This window comes from Spea bombifrons, chromosome 8 (assembly GCF_027358695.1).
Source record: "Spea bombifrons isolate aSpeBom1 chromosome 8, aSpeBom1.2.pri, whole genome shotgun sequence".
Classification (NCBI taxonomy): Eukaryota; Metazoa; Chordata; class Amphibia; order Anura; family Pelobatidae; genus Spea; species Spea bombifrons.
This window is the reverse complement of record NC_071094.1, coordinates 16,939,317-16,954,203: the sequence shown is the minus strand read 5'-3', so window position 1 is coordinate 16,954,203 and position 14,887 is coordinate 16,939,317. Positions and strand designations below refer to the sequence as shown.

Sequence of the window (14,887 nt, the reverse complement as noted above, 5' to 3'; positions counted from 1 at the left end):
TTCCTCACGTTGATTTTTGGAGTTTTGTCCTTTGCAGTGACTAGAAATTCAGGAAGGCGTTTTATCATTGTGATAAATAAAAATTACAAAGTTCTATTTATCCCTACAGTAAGTAAAGTGCCAGGAAACAGATAACCAAATACACACCAGGACAGGCTCTGGCACACCGACACCCAAACACACAAACCAGGACAGGCTCTGCCACACTGACACCCAAACACACACACACACACACACACACACCAGGACAGGCTCTGCCACCAACACCCAAACACACACACACCAGGACAGGTTCTGCCACACTGACACCCAGACAAACACACCAGGACAGGCTCTGCCACCGACACCCAAACACACACACCAGGACAGGCTCTGCCACCGACACCCAAACACACACACCAGGACAGGCTCTGCCTCACCAACAGCCAAACACACACACACACCAGGACAGGCTCTGCCACACTGACACCCAAACACACACACTAGGCCAGGCTCTGACACCCAGACAAACACACCAGGACAGACTCTGCCACACCGACCCCCAAACACACACACCAGGACAGGCTCAGCCATACTGACACCCAGATACACACACCAGGACAGGCTGTGCCACACCGACCCCCAAACACACACTAGTACAGGCTCTGCCATACTGACACCCAGACACACACACCAGGACAGGCTCTGCCATACTGACACCCAGACACACACACCAGGACAGGCTCTGCCACACCGACCCCCAAACACACACACCAGGACAGGCTCAGCCATACTGACACCCAGATACACACACCAGGACAGGCTGTGCCACACCGACCCCCAAACACACACTAGTACAAGCTCTGCCATACTGACACCCAGACACACACACCAGGACAGGCTCTGCCATACTGACACCCAGACAGACACACCAGGACAGGCTCTGCCACACCGACCCCCAAACACACACACCAGGACAGACTCTGCCATACTGACACCCAGACACACACCAGGACAGGCTCTGCCATACTGACACCTAGACACACACACACCAGGACAGACTCTACCACAGCGACCCCCAAACACACACACCAGGACAGGCTCAGCCACATCAGGACAGGATAAGCTACTAAGAGCATAAAAAATGCTTTCCACATTGCTGCTTGTTGTGTGTTTGCCCCCTTTGTGTATCTGTGCCCCCAGCCAGGCCCCTTTGTGCATTTTGCCCCAACACACCCCTGTCTATTGATTTATTTGATGCCCCCAGCCAGCCGCCCTCCCTTGTGTTTTGATGCCCCCCCTTTTGTACTGGTTAATTGTAATGCCCCCCATACCCATGTGTATAACCCCCCCTTTGTGTATAGATTGTCCTAACCACCCTGTTGTGTAGTTATGTCCCCAGCCACCCTCTAGGGGCATGAATATGTCTCTCCATGACTCCATCCATCCGTCTATCACCTCAATTATTTATTTATTTTAAAATACTTACTTTTTCTGCTGGCTTTCTTCCAGTGACGTGCTCTTCTCCTTTGAGATCTTCTACTTGTCACACGGTGAAGAGCAACTGTTCTGCGTGAGCCCGCCCCCTTGAGCGTCACCGCGCATCTTCAAGGGGGCAGGACGAAGACTTGAACTGATCGGCATGCAGGCAAGCCGACCGCTTTCAAATAATTAAACGGAGGCGGTTTTACAGCTGTTTTAAAACCGGTAGCAAAGTGCCGCCTCTTCAAAAGTGCCACCTGGGGCAATTGCCCCGGTCTGCTCCATGGTAGGGCCGGCCCTGCATCTGCCTCCTGTATGCAATCACCTTATCTGACCACTTGTGAGGAAGCCTTATATATTCCTAGACCTCACTTGGAAACAAGCTTGCTTGGAAATGTGGCTGCTGTGGCCTCTCCCCCAATGGCCTCCTTATAAGTGGCTATGTAAGGTTTAAACGGGAGGGAAACGACATACCAGGTACCACTGCAGAAAGCGGCTACAACACCATCGGAAGCAGATCAATACATCCCCATCCAAGCAGCCCCCTCCTATTGTCTCACTTCCCCCTCAGCCACCTACTAGATTGTAAGCTCGCAAGAGCAGGGCCCTCTTCTCCTTTGTACCAGTTTGTTATTTTATGTGTTTTTGTATGTGAAATTGTTCTACTGTAACAGCGCTGTGGAATCTGCCGGCGCTTTATAAATAAATGTAATGTTCAGCAACATAACCCAAGTACAGTGATACCAGGCATACATAGGTATTTACGTTTTGAAGTTACACTGCTCAACTTCATACTATACAAAATGTGATTGTTTTATATTTATAGTTGTATAGTACAGCGTGTTTTGGGTATATTTACTTTGTTTTATCAAGGGAAAAACTTATTTCAATGCATGAATCTGGACCCCTACACTTTGGTCAGGAAGCAGGGCCCTTACCACAGTATGTGTGATCCTTGCGGCAACTATGTATTCTGGTCTAAGGTGGATGATCCCTGCCGAACAATACAGGAGCAGATTGCCATATAGGCAAATAGTTTCAGCTCGCTTGGCTCAATTGCAATTCATGGACTAACTTTTAATTACCCATACTAAATTGTTCTTTCCACTAGCCAGAACAGAAATGTTTTTTTTTTCATTCTGGCTACAGGAACATATCTCCTCCTAGATTAGATTAGTCACTTCTTCTGTCATCTGTTCCAGCAGTTGGATCACAATAAATGTCATAAATTTGAATGTCCTTTTCCAGTAACTGGAACGTAACAAGTCCTGTAGTATATTAAAGGTGCTGCTTCATCCATTTTTAGTAACATTTTGTGTATTTCATTTTTTTTGTTCGGAATACTGTTTGTATTCCATTATAAATCCATCTTAATTATTATGGCCTCTTGGAGTACTAATGCAAAAGGGGCAAAACAGCCTTCCACAAAACAGCCTCTCCCACATCCCCCCAATCAGGGGAGTGTGCCTGTAGGCTACACACTTTAACTGAAGTGCTCAGAGAGGCCTGGTTAATGGAGCTGGGAGAGGTGGCTGAAGAAAGAACACAGAAGAACAAGAAGAGAGAAGAAGCTGAGCTGTGGGAAATGAGACAGGGACACAAAAACGGTCTGCAGAGAAGGTAAGAAGACATTGAGAGAAAGTGTGAATGAGAATGTGAGAGAGCGTGAGCGACAACAAATATAGTTTCCGAATTTCGTACGAACTAAAAAAACAGAAAACTGAATCTGTTGTCCCAAAACAAATTGGACCTAATACTAAATGAAAAATGTCATTTGTTTTTGTTCCATTTGCACAAGTCAATTAGGAATATACAACAGCTATCCCTGGTTTACATTTTTATAAAAATATAAATACATTTAAAGGTATTTTTAATTGTAAAATTGTTTTTCCCCCAGTAGATGGTGCCCTTTCTGTATAGAAGTCCTATCACCAGAATAATAAGTTATCTCTTTCATTCGTGCACTAGACCTGGGCATTCAGATTTGTACAACTTTAAATGCTAACAAAATATGCTAACCTCATTAACCCCTCAAGGACCAAGGCTGTTTTAACACTTTTGCAGTGCTCTTGTTTAGCTGTAATTTTCTTCTCTCTCATTAAGTGAACCCACACAAGTTTTATATTGTTTTTTTCATAACAAGAAGGGCTTTCTTGTTTTGATCATATCATTTAATTGAAAAAAACCTGCTAAATAGTTATAGGGCAATATGAGATCTTTGAAGCCGGCCGATACAAACCATATATTTTTGAGAACTAGACACCCCAAGGTATTTCAGATTCTGTCTTTTTAACCCTTTCCATGCACTAATGCTAGTTTATTTTTACACCCACAAAAATTGTCATTCAGGTAAAAAAATGACAGCCCCTCGTATGTGTCACTTCCAAACACCTCAACATTTCACCTGTGTCCTGATGAAAGTCAAATAAAGACTAAAATGTTGACCTGCAAAAGAGGAAAAAGACCTAGATTGCTGGTATCTATTGACTGTGTATATATATATATATATATATATATATATATATAATTACTAATCATATTGTGATTAGAAAGCTGGGCTCCATTGACTTGCATGGTTGAATGCAGTACCTGTATTCAACCTTCAGTTGAAGCACAGAGATCTCGAAAATTGTTTATTTTTTAAAGGGCACCACCATCTAGTGAGGCAAAATCTCCTATTGTTGGCTGCACAACCCTAGATGCCCACTCGGGGGAGTGCAGTCACCCTGCACCAGGCCCTGTCCAACTCCGCTACTGTGCAATAACTCCGGAACACCATCTTTGGGCATTCTGGGTCATTACAGTCGTCTGTATCGACCCTGTTCGTGACAGCTATTAGTTTTTTGGGGGGTTAGAGTGCTTGGGATTTATTTTTCTCACACTATTAGCTTTTTCTCCCTTGTGGATTCCAGTATTAACCCCTGCTATACTATGGAAGACTTAAGCTAGAAAAACAACAGAAAACTAATACAGAAAAAAAAATATTCACCCAAAACAAACACGGGAACGGGCAAATATTTGTAGAATTAGAATAGAATACGATGATGTTTTTCCCTGATGTTTTTACACATTTGCTAGCGATTATACTACCACAATACATATATATATGATAGTTCATAACATATATATATATATATATATATATATATATATACACACACACACACAGAGAAAAATAAAATGTCTTACTTTGTTGCCTTTACATTTGTGTGAGTGTAAATAAAACACATTTTTTCAGTGCTTGACTGATTATTTTATTACACACAATATATTATACATGCAAACTTACATATGTTGACAGAACAGGTCATTTTCAAGTAGCCTCACCTTCCTAAGAAGGAAGTTTTTGAAGCTGCCATCATTAGTCTATGTATCTGCCTTAACACAAGTATTCATTGTGGCTCAGTTAAGAAACTTGATCTGTTGTATTTAACTATTGCCCTGGGAAAAAAACATTTTATGTACGCTTCTTGCGTATGCTCAGTAGCACAGCAACAGTGGATTACATGTATGCTATCTGAATGCTGATGTTTTACTAGCATGCATGCAATTACTTCTCAACTGGCTGCTATTCATTTGTGCTCAGCTCTCATTGATGCTTCCTGCTTTCACTTCCTGGTTCTGATAGAAGCAGCCAGGAGAAGAGTTAAGATTACAAAGAATGTTCATTTTGTAACTCCAATAACTAGAGAATGCATGCATAAATTAGCATGTGGTAGAAATCATTATACTGTATTCAAAATTCGGGGTCTGAAGTGTTTCTTAATTTTTACCACACTCTGTACTACCTTATTTTAACAGAGAGATAGAAAAAAAAATTGTGCTGCTCTTTTAATTCCAAGGAGGTGCCTGGGGTTTCACTACCCTCAGGATCGGCATTGGAGAGGTGGGGTGTTTTTTGCAGTTGCAGGTTTTGGATCTGCGGACGGTTCAGGAAGGCCATCTAAAAGTAAAAAAGTTCCCCCAATTAGCGTCAATTGTAAAATAACGCTCTCTTTCCATCTATAGTGAAGTGAAAAAGCTCTGTATAAGGCTAGGTTTCCACTTGGGTTTCTGTCCTGCGTTTTTTTCTTGATGAAAAACGCCAGGAAAAACGCCAAGAAAACTGCCACTGCATTCTCCTGCGTTTTGGCGTTTTTCCTGGAGTTTTTTCTGGCGTTTTAGCCTTTCTGTGGAAATTGCTTTTTTTGACCTTAGGCAGTTTTTCCAGCCTTTACAAGTTAGAAGTTTCACCCAGCTAAAAGGGATTAGGATAAATGGCAAGTATCTGCCCTCTCCTGATGTCATGTCCTTGGTAGAGTTCTACTTAAACGCCCCGGCGGACCCTTTTGTCTCTTTTCTGTGGTTTGTAAAGCATGCTTTATTCCGAATGTCTGCTCCTCTAGGAAGATTGGCCCCAAATGATGGTGCAAATTGTTTGCTGTTGCTTTTGGCACGCAGGATCCAGTTGGTTTGTTTGTTTGTAATGGCATGTTTGTTCCCAATGGTGTAAAATTCAATATGAACTTTGTTTTGTGTGAAACTGTTTGTTTCCAGCCTATTTCTCGTAGGACACACAGATACTGGGTCCATCCTCTGCATTGTAACTGTGGAAAAAAACGCCGTAAAAAACGCCAAAGCAAAACCCACATGGCTTTTTCATGGTGTTTTTTTCTCTCCCATAGACTTCTATTGGAGAAAAACGCCAAGATTTCCTTGCAAAAAAACGCCAGAGTGTCAACATGATGCGATTCTGAAAAACTGCCACAGAGCCCAAAAAAGCAAAAAAACGCCAAAGAGGACTGAAAAAACGCCGAACAGAAAAACGCCAAGTGTATATGGCATTGTGCGATTTCCTATTGAAGAACAGCTAACATCTGGCTGCAGTGTTTTTTCACTAAAAAAACGCCGTGTGGCTGAATTGGCGTTTTTATGGGCGTTTTTAGCAAAAAAAAAAAAAAAAGTGGAAACCTAGCCTTAGAGTAGAAAGGATACAGGACTGATAGAGGAAAGATTAAGGGGAAAGTTAATGCAAAAAGAATAACTTGGCTTAAGAGAAGGAGGGACATTGGAAGAAAGCTATTTAATGGTTAGATGTAGAGGAGAGAGGAAAATGAAAGGAAGCACTAAGTAATGTAAGACCCAAAATGTATCTAAATGTTTAAAAATTACAAAATGTAAAGAATGTGATACATTTTAAATACAATGGGAACACAAATGTTTATGTACTAGATCCAAACTAGTTGGTGTAAATTCTGGTGGTAGCGTTGCTTTTATTCACCAAATTTGTTAAGAAATAGGTTGGGTGTTGCATTTATTTTGTATGCAGATTAATATGTAAGGAAGTAGGAAGATTCCACTTTCATGTCACTAAATCATAAATGAACTAGTTGATTTGCAAGCCTGTAACAAAGATTCCAGAATTTTTCTCCTGATTCGTAGTGGTAAGGCCACAGCAGCCTTTTGAATCAGCTAAAGAACATGCCATTAATTCACACCAGTGTCCATGCCACAGACCTGGACATTGCATGTTGCATTCTCATCTAGCATCCATAAAAACAAACTGAGTTGCCATGAAGTCACAAATTACATATGTCATTGTCCAATAATCATAAGTAGTAAAAAAAAAAAAAAAAAAAAAAAAGATAACAGCACCTTAGCCTTGCTTGCTTAAATGTCTTCACTGTATTAACATCTACGACTTCTCCTGAAAGGCTATTCCATGCATCCACTACCCTTCCTGTAAAGTAATATTTCCCGATGTTACCTTTAAACCTTTGCCCCTCTGTCTTAAGACTATGTCTTCTTGTTGTGGTAGTATTTATCCTTTTAAATAAACTCTCTTCCTTAATCATGTTGATTCCCTTTAAGCATCTTTCTTTCGTGCTATATATGTTTAGATCCTTTAACCTTTCATGCTAAGTTTTATCCTGTAATACATGAACCATTTTAGAAGCCCTTCTCTAAACTGTCTCCAACATCTATATCCTTTTGGAGATACGGTCTCCAGTACTGAACTCAATACTCCAAGTGAGGTCTCACCAGTGCTCTGTACAACGGCATAAGCACTTCCCTCTTTCTACTGCTAATACCTCTCCCTATACAACCAAGTATTCTGCTAGCATTCCCTGCTACTCTGTTGCATTGTCTGCCTACTTAAAATGCTCTAAAAATTCCTAAATCCCTTTCCTCACATGTTGAGGTTAGGACAGTACCAAATATTCTATACTCTGCCCTTGGGATTTTATGCCCTACATGCATTATTTTGCATTTATCCACATTAAATGCCAGTTGCCACAGCGCTGACTATTTTTCCAGTTTACCTAAATCGTTTGCCATTTGGCTTATCCAGGGATATAGGAGCCAACTACAGTGCTTCTCACAACAACCAGGCAGTGTGAGAGCCTGTTGCTCTGTCTCTGCACTTATTTGTAAAGTATAAAGAAAAGCTTTCGAGAGTTTTCCTCTCTTTCTCGGTTCTGAAGCAATACCTGAGGAAGAGAGGAAAACTTTTGAAAGCTTGCCTTTTAAGTATTATGTTAAACCAATAAAAAGGGATCATTGCATACTCCAATATTCCAGTATTTTGGCATCTTACTTATATATAGCTTTTTCAGCGGCATGATTTAGTGGTGGAACTTATTAGTCATTAGACAGCCATCTTGACTGTGGTGTCTTATGTGCCCCCCCTATATATTGTTCCTAGAGTGACTTTATTCATAGGAAATTAACACAGTTTGACAAAGTTTGTATTTTCTTGCCCTAAAGGACCACGTTAAAGACCTTCTGAAGTAACTAATAGGGCCCTGAACATTTTGTCAACATTAATTTAACTAGGGACATTTTGGAACAAATAAATGAGCTCAGAAATAGAGATACACAGCTATAAGAAAGAATTGTGGTGGTGATCTTAAAACAATTAAAATATTTAAAAATCGACTAGCCACAGTGAGCTACTCCTGCAGGTCGGCTCTACGTCATACATCATGTGCTTTGTGAACTGTTTGCTCAAAAGTTTGCATAGGATATTGTTATTCAGCCAGTTGAAAAAATTGAAAACTTTAACTGCGTGCAACTTGCCAGTTTAGTAGATAAAATTATGATGACATACGACAAACTTTAACAGTGAAAACCTACACAGTATTCTCGAATTAGTATTATCACTTTAAAACAGCATTTTTAAAACAAACTGCACACTAGCTGTGAATATGCCTTTTTTAATGGTAATTGACTACCAACCGACGATAAGTATGTCACGCACAATGAAAAGTGTTAAATTGAACACATCTGCACAGAAAATAGCTGAGGGGTGGGGAAGCCCCCATACATTTGTAGATGGATACCAAGAACATTTAAAAGGACTTCTAAGCTATCATATACATTAAAGTGCATATGATGGCTGGAGTGTCCATTTAAGTCAGTTTTTGTTTTTCACAATCCAGAATTGAGAGCATGCACAAAATAAATAATTTTAAGATGACTGTTTCCAGAAGAATACGCTAAGAGCAGAATGTAATTTAAATGTTATGAAATATATACTAGCTATGAAAAAGTATAAAATTGCTACAGAAATCTACTCAGCCTTGATACATTTAAAGTCGATTTGTGTATTTAGTTTCTGTTTTTTTCCCCCAATAAAACCTTTTGTATGTATGCTTACCTGGTTTCTGTTTTATATCCCCCAGGGCGGAGATGGCAGTTGCATTTTCCTCCTCATCCTTTTTTCTGCACAGGTCTCCAATTTTCTCAGCTACATAGCTGCAAGCTGGAAAAAAGAAGTGCTACAATATTAACCCCTTCGTGACAATAGCTGTTTTAACATTTCTGTTGTTTATCTATAATTTTCTTAGATCTCATTTTCTGAACCCACACAAGTTATATATTGTTTTTTTCTTTTCAGGACAAGAAGTGCGTTCTTCAGATACCATTATTTTGATCATATAATTTACAATACAAAAATAAAATATGGTGAAAAAGGTATCTTTTCTTACTTTTATTTGAAAAATCATTTAGTCATCAGCACCTAATGAAAAAAAACCTGCTAAATAGATTCTACTATTTGTCCTGAATTTATCAGTGTTTTCATGGGTTTTTGTTTGCAAGCTGCAGGACATTTTTTTCAAAATTAGTCATTTGTGCCATTTGGGACATCTTTCAAGCCGGTCAATTCAATTTACCCCCATCAAACCATATATTTTTGAAAACTATACACCCCAGGGTATTTCAAATGCTAGTATTTTAACTTTTTCCATGCGCTAATTCTACCACCAGCCTTTGTAAAACTTTGTGGTAGTATTTTTAGTGTGTGTTTTTTTTTTTCACACACATCGTAATTGAGGTATACATTTATAGCTCCTGGTATATGTCACTTCCAAACAACACTACAGTATGTGTTCAGGAGCATCTCCTGAATACAGTGATACCACCCATGCATACGTTTTCCTAGCTGTTTGGGGGCCAAAGGGCCACATCTGGGAGGTGCGCATGTTCAAACTTTAACATTTGGTGATCCTGTCCCCATGTCCTATTTGGGATATCTGTGAAGCCGTCCAATTCAATTTGGCTAATGAAACCATATAGTTTTGAAAACTAGACACCCCAGGGTATTTCAGATGCGGGCATTTTAACTCATTCTATGCACACATTTTACTATCGGCATTTGTCAAAATTTGCAGTAGTATTTTTTGTGTGTGTTTTTCTCACACACATTCTACTTTAGGTATGAATTTACAGCTCCTGTTATACATCACTGTCAAACACATAGACACATAGTTACATAGTTACACAGGCTGAAAAAAGACATGCGTCCATCAAATTCAGCCTCTCCCACATCTAGTAATTGCTGTTGATCCAAAAGAAGGCAAAAAAGCTCTTTCCAATTTTGCAACAAACTAGGGAAAAAAATCCTTCTTGACCTCAATATGTGTTCGGCAACATCTACTGAGTACAGTGATACCACCCAAGCATAGGTTTTTATTTTTAATATTGACATCTGGTGAGTTTGCACCTATGCCAATTCAATTTACCCCATCAAACCATACATTTTTTAAAAAAAAAACTAGACATGGGTACTTCAAATGCTGGTATTTTAACTTTTTTTATGGCAGTATTTTTTGGAAGTTACAGCACCAATTTCAGTGAGCTGGGCTCCATTGACCTGCAGTACCTGTAGTCAACCTTCAAAGTTCTCAGGAGGGTCTGGAGAGATCCTCGGGGAACTTTTTTATTCACCACCAGTATGTCTTTAGCAGGTGGCAGTTTGAAACGCTCCTAAGGCCGATCACACGGGGCCCCTGACATTTTTTTTGTGTTGCCAAATGCCTCTATGTAGAGGCACTTCAGCAACACTGGCTGCCACTATAATTGAAAGGCATTTAGCCTTTCATTATGGTGAATACAACAGCTCCTAGGAGCGATTGCACATGGCCCCTGCATTTTTATTGGTTGCAGCAACACCAGCTAAACGAAGAGAGCAATCCTTGTTTAACTCCATGACGTGCTAGGCACGTCAATTGTCATTAAGGGGATGCATTTTCGTGACGTGTCTGGCACGTCAATTGTCGTCAAGGGGTTAATAAAGCAAGGGAGGGCTGGAAACATTCAGAAGCAATTCCAGCCAGGTGGCCCAGTAATACAGCAGCCAAAAACACACTTGGAAGACAACAATGCTCCTTGTTGACTATTTTGTTTTATCTATACCCATTGACAGAACAGGAATGTAAAAATCACATAAATGGAACATAGAATGGATACAGTGAATGAGTAGATTCTTTCTTAGAGACCCTGCTTTTCTACTGGCTGTATTTGGAATTCCAAGTAAAACACACAATAAAGATTCAGGTAGTGGCCAAAACACTGTAAAGGAGAGTAGCCCAGAGGCCAATTGCCACCCCCTTGCCAGCCTTCCCCTGTTAATAAGTTTATAATAATCCGCTTATTAATAGCCCAGAGACTCCGAGAAAAATGCTGCTTCTCCAGGACTCTGGGCAGGCGGCGGAAAACTTTAGGTTGCTGGAGAGACATTGTGACAGGTTCCACTCTCCGCCCATTTCCATCTTAAGCAGCGGGGTTATGCAGCCTCAATGGGAATGCCACTGACGACAGTGGGGGCATCCGGGTTGCTGAGCCATAAAGTTTTCAGGTATGTTTATGATGCATACATTGGGTATAAATTGTTTTATATGTGTCTTATTAGAGATATGTAAAGACATCCTTCTATTGCTTCATGTGTGGGATTGATTGAACTTGTGCTTTGGCTAACCAAGACTTTACCTAGTCAAGTATACAAGTCTACACATAGACCATTATTTATTTATATAGTTACAATCACATATTTTCCAACTGCCCCATTATTCACAAAACAATGCTACTGTCCCACACTATATGACATCCCCTGACTGGCCCAGCTCCCACGTGGCCACCTTACAACATTGAAGCTGGGCTCTGCAAGGTGGCTGGATGAGGATGAGTACAGTAGGTGAGGTGGTCTAACCCGCACCTCATCTCTAACCATGCCTCCAAACAAAGGTGGTCCAATTTGGACACCTGAAATGTGGGGCATTATGCAGTTTTTAGACATTAAATATACCGTAATCATGCATTGATATAAATGGAACGAAAACATATTAACATAAATTAACTATACTTTAAGTCATTCATAATGATGGATTACAAACCATTTGCTGTCAGTTATAAACAAGAACTGTAAACAAAAAATATAAGGTCACATACAATTTGAAGACCTCAGAGGTCCCTTCTTCAGAGTTACTACATTTGCTTTCTATTTGCTGGTCACCATAGTGGCAAGGCAACATAATTATATCCGGTCACTTTTACAGTGTATCAAATGGGCAATAGAGTCTTTTTTTAACAATCAGTGAAGAAAACTGTGTTTGCTTTGAAAAATACTTTTCAGACAGCAACATTCACAACAAGCAATGCATGAGAAGAGCATGACTGAATAGAGTTGAGTATAAGAGGGAATTAAACTAATACTAATCCATTATGTTGCTCATTATGTTGAGTGCAGAAGTGGAATAAAATTGCATTTTAACCCCTTCGATTCCATGTAGTGGTTATGTCTCCTCTGTTCTGCACACCTCTAAGTTAGTGTGTTGCAAAATGTTTCTTGTTCCAAGCACTAATTGCTACTCTTTTAAGGTGTTGGGTCTTACTCTGCCTTCACACAGAAGTATAGGAAATGGCAAGGATGATCTCCATAAAATGGGGTGTGAATTAATAAATGCTTTCTATTTAATTGGTATTGTATGAGTGCATTGTGAGTAAATAGAAGCTTTAAGTTTGATATATTGGTGTTAAGCGGTTAAAAAATGTTTGATATTTAGGATACATTTGTCAATATGCAGAAAGTATGTCCCTGGCATTAATATTCATTTGCAAATATATTAAAAAGTTATACTTGCAAACCAACCATGAACTAACAATAATATTCACCTACCTTTCAGTATCAATCAGACCATCTTGCTTAATATGTTCTTCTTTTTTATATAAAAAAAAGCAAAAGATACCTTTTCCTTCCAGAACAAATACAGGTTATTTGTTGACTACCTGCCGTGTGCCAGCGAAAGCGATACTCTCAAGGGATATAAGTATCAGATGTTGGTAGGAGGATCTGAACAGAGGACAAATAAGGTTTGAAAATCATCAGTGACATCTGCACTATTTGTAGCACGTACTCAAAGGGATAATTATATTGCACAGTCACCATGAGAAGTTATGTATCACAAAAGGTCACATGAATAGATTATATGGTCTGTATATTGGTATTGTAACATGCTTACTATGCAGAGATAAACAAAATGAAGATAAAAGAGGTCGATGTCTAGTGTGATAAATTAGCAAAAATGAGAAATGTTACATAAAGTGATGGACATATCAAGCAATTGAATATAGGGAATGGAAAAAAAAACGGCAGAGCCAAATAATACACCAGTGTGCACTGTTCGATGTAGGATGTGGACTACATATATGACGTATATACTTGACCATCACACTTATATGAGTTCAATGTTTATTCAGTACTGCAATCAATTGGATAATCTGAAGTCTTAGAGGTTTCTACTTTGTCCAAATTCTCACAGGTCATTGAGAAGTAGCCCAAGGGATTTTAACTCCTTGAAACCCATATTAGAATTCAACATGTTTAAAATCTGGGAGTACACATGGGTATACTTTTTATTAAAAAAAAAACAAAAACATTTTTTTTTCACCAGGCTGAAACATTTGGGTTTTATGTAGAGGAGTGAATAATTTATATGTGTACTGAAATATGAGTGAGCAAATGGGATTTAAACCCTCAAAATGCTTAAAACCGGGAGTAGGCACACTGGGCATAGATTCTATGGGCAAAATCACTTTTGGGGCAGGCTCAAAACATTTTCTTCATATTGATATTGTAATGTAACCTATACCAACATAGTAGCGATTGACACCTAGCCCAATATTTATCACATTTTTATACATTAACCCCTTAAGGACAATGGGTTGTACTTAACCCCTTTGTGACAAAGGCTGATTTTATTTTTTGTACTCTTCGTGACAATGGTCGTTTTAACATTTCTGCGCTGCTCGTGTTTAGCTGTAATTTTCTTCTTTCCCGTTTACTGAACCCACACAAGTTATATATTGTTTTTTTTCAGGACAAGAAGGGCTTTCTTTAGACATTGTTTTGACTGTATCATATTATTTACTATTAAAAAAAGTATAAGATATGGTGAAAAATTTAGGAACATGTAGGGCTTTGTCATTAAGGGTTTAATAATGTGTATCTATACTAAGATAATATTTTCATTATATGGACAATGGGACACACCTCTTAATTATTAAACTCAGGGGTTTCAATCAGACCCATTGCCACAGGCAGGCCCGGACTGGCCATCGGGCACACCGGGCATTTTCCCGGTGGTGGGGGCGGCCCAGGGCCGGATTGACGTAGGAGCTGATGGAGCTGCAGCTCCAGGCCCCTACCTTAAAATAGGCTCAGTCAGTACCGGACTGACTGGGCCTATGCGGCCGCATTAACGCAGGGCATAAGGGACACCTGCCCCTTAAGCCCGCAGCATCTGCGACCGGGTCCGCCACTCTAGGGGGCCGGGCAGCCCCAACCAGGGCCGGCCTTAGGGGTGTGCGGCCGCACAGGGCTTACATTAAAACATCGGGGGGTTTTTTGTTTACTTTATGTAACATCCTTCATGTTAAATAAAGTTTGTTTAACTTTATTTAACATGGAGGATGTTAAATAAAGTAAAAAAAAAATAACAAAAAAACACTGATGTTTTAATTTAAGCCCTGTGCGGCCGTGCACCCCTAAGGCCGGCCCCCTAGAGTGGCGGACCCGGTCGCAGTTGCTGCTTACTCCGTCAACAAGGTAAGTAGGGCAAGGGAGGGGGTGCAGTGAGAAGGGGCAGAGGGGGGAGAGGGGTTCGAT

General features: G+C 40.0%; 1 long non-coding RNA gene across 1 annotated transcript; it reads right to left on the bottom strand.

The window, feature by feature from the left end:
* Positions 1 to 5,355: 5,355 nt before the first annotated feature.
* Positions 5,356 to 13,032, bottom strand: LOC128503614 (uncharacterized). Its single transcript, XR_008355270.1, has 3 exons — positions 12,899 to 13,032; positions 9,101 to 9,205; positions 5,356 to 5,404 (listed from the first exon to the last, which is right to left on the bottom strand). It is a non-coding gene; the product is annotated as an uncharacterized LOC128503614 (long non-coding RNA).
* Positions 13,033 to 14,887: the final 1,855 nt, after the last annotated feature.